Source organism: Pholcus phalangioides, unplaced genomic scaffold, assembly GCF_987345545.1.
Source record: "Pholcus phalangioides strain wild (caught in Gottingen) unplaced genomic scaffold, Ppha-v1.0 ptg000037l_1, whole genome shotgun sequence".
Lineage (NCBI taxonomy): Eukaryota > Metazoa > Arthropoda > Arachnida > Araneae > Pholcidae > Pholcus > Pholcus phalangioides.
Genome location: NW_028301624.1, coordinates 1,416,492 through 1,419,145, shown reverse-complemented (window position 1 = coordinate 1,419,145; position 2,654 = coordinate 1,416,492). Strand labels below are relative to the sequence as shown.

Genomic DNA, 2,654 nt, shown 5'->3' with positions numbered 1-2,654 from the left:
AAAATGCTGAGGAAAAGATATAACTCAAGCCATTATTGAGAGACAATGACCTTGTGAAGTTCAAGGTAGAATTTATGGACGCGTGGGCTGCCACTGCATTAACACAGCTTTTTTTCCTGTGCATCTTTACACACTGTGCCCTTAGGTTTATTATAGGGCCCCGTGATAAACTTTCATAACGGTAAAATCATTTGAGTTGGTCTTGTATTGGACCCAGCCAATTCATTGCTTTCTTCCAAAAGTCACATGATACTACATTACATGAACGCCATTACTCTGGCACCAGTTCCATTCTGTTGCCGTGATCCATTCCAACCTCGCTTTGTGACAATGTCCCTGAGGCGTGAAACCACCTTTTTTCTCACCGTGCCGTGAAGCACTCTAGCGAAGCCCAAGGGTGGCTATAAGTGCCTTGATGTCAGGCAGGGTCATCAAGTGGTACTTGAAATTTTAATCTAATCCGATCCATACGATTGCACCCTAATCCCAAGGGTGCCTCATTCCAAGCATAAATGGTTTTCGAACCTCTAATTCCGGGGTTTCAAAACTGTGCTCGCGGGAAGATTTCTTGGTGCTCCACGAAGAGATTTTGAAAAAAAAAAAAAAATTTCCAAGAATTTCAGAAAAACTTAACTTTACGTTTATTCCAGATTAAAGCTGGCAACTATCTTCTTTTTGAATCAACGACAACAAATATTATGTTTAACATGATAAAATGTATTAAAGCAAACATCGGAAGTTTCGTTTTTGAATTGAACCAGATTTTTTCAAACCCGGATGAAAATTTTCTGGGGTCATTTCTTTCCGTGTTGAGCCCATGCTGCATCATACCGTAATCGTATCATGAACTTTTACGATTTTAATCTGGCATACTGGATCATAGTTTTATACGGGCTCCCATATTTTCAGGTGCGCAACAGCCCTAGGGCAGTTGGAAACAGGACTAGTCGCAGCATGTTATTTGTTTCTAATTTTCGATGATCCGTCCACTGTGTTTCTACGTCATAGCTTCTAAAAATGTCCATTATAAGCGCATTACTTTGGCTTAGAAAAACGTTCAATGCGATGACTTGCTTTTAGCAAAGGTACCCTATGAGTTTTCGGTTTCTGAAGGCCATACGATGAAGTGTGCGGGACATATACAGACTATCCCCACTGTATTTCTCAATCAACTAGGTGGTAATCTGTTTTATATACCTGAACGGTCTCCGATAGCGTGATCAATTTATTACTCAAAACTAACTGTACTGCTCTGTGGTTTTTCCACTCGTTCCATCAACTCTCACCCTCTCACAGTACACTTGCCACAGTCCCACAGTCACACTCGAGAAGCCCAGTTTTACCACACTAATTAGTTACTAAAACGTGTGGACATCACACGGACTCTCATCGTGAAGATCCAGATTCGAGCCCTGTTTGCGGCGCAATGGTAGTCGGCTGATCTACGTCCTGACGAGAGTGCAGCTCGAGGTCCTGGGCTGAGGAAAGAAGGTTCCTATTGTTTGAATGGGTTTGAAGATCGTGAAAGCGTTTTTTTCTCCGTAATATGGATCACATTCGGTCGCTGACATTTCGTTCTTCAATAAAAAAACAAATAGAATTTTGCTAATATGGGTGAATAATTCAGATGGAGAACTCCAATATGTAGGAAATCTCGGAGACATCTGCGGGTGGAATGGCAAAAACAGTTGCAGAAACCCTCAGATATGAAAGAATACTTGGAAAAAGAGCAGGTAAAATTATCTATCATTCCTACAGTCAAATAAAAATTGGCGCAAGGGAAAAAACGCCTCGGTTCGAAATGTCGAAGTTGAAACGTCGGAGACGAATTTTCCGGATCCTAACTCAGACATCGGATTGTATAGGGATTATAGTTTATACTATAATACTGTTTAAGGTTTTTAACAGCTGGGATGCGAAGATATATTTTGGAAAGAGAGAAAAAAATTCAACTGCCCCTGCAGGAAATCGAACCCACGTCCTTTCACTTTCCGGGTGAACTCCCTAGATCACTAGACTACATAGGCAACGAATGTCTAAATCTTTCCTTGGAGCTCGTGTGCACTGAACGGGACCGTACATGGACGGTCGGACCTAACTCGGGCCAAAGCTCACAATTGCTGACAATGCCACCAGATGGCGACTTATACGAGGATTATGTCACTAGCTCCAAGGAAAGATTGAGGTATTTGTTGCCTCTGTAGTCTAGTGGTCTAGGACGTTCACCCGGAAAGTGAAAGGACGTGGGTTCAATTCCCTTCAGCGGCAGTTGAATTTTCTCTCTTTCCAAAATATATCTTCGCATCAGCCAGCTGTTGAAAATCTTTGTGTGGATAGCGGAGAGTGACATCATCCTCGGATTATATTTCATTTTGAGCCTATTCTCAAACGGTTTGAAAGCTTCTACGACCTATAAAAGATCCGGACTTAGACCTGTCAAACCACAATGTTGATACAGCTAACTTGGTCCATTAACTGTCTTCGAATCCATTCTCCAGAAAGTTGACTTTTGCGGTGCATCTATAGTTTTAGTAAATTATTACTAAATTTAGTAAATTATTGCATATATTCTTGATAAATAACGCATTTCCAATTCCTAAAATATAAATTTCGAATTGTCATAGGTAGGAATAAATAATAGTAATAGTATTCAC

The 2,654-nt window shown here is 40.8% G+C and overlaps 1 non-coding gene across 1 annotated transcript; it reads left to right on the top strand.

Annotated features, from left to right (window-relative positions):
• Positions 1-2,194: 2,194 nt before the first annotated feature.
• Positions 2,195-2,268, top strand: TRNAS-GGA (transfer RNA serine (anticodon GGA)). The gene has a single exon. It is a non-coding gene; the product is annotated as a tRNA-Ser (tRNA).
• The last annotated feature ends 386 nt before the right edge of the window (positions 2,269-2,654 follow it).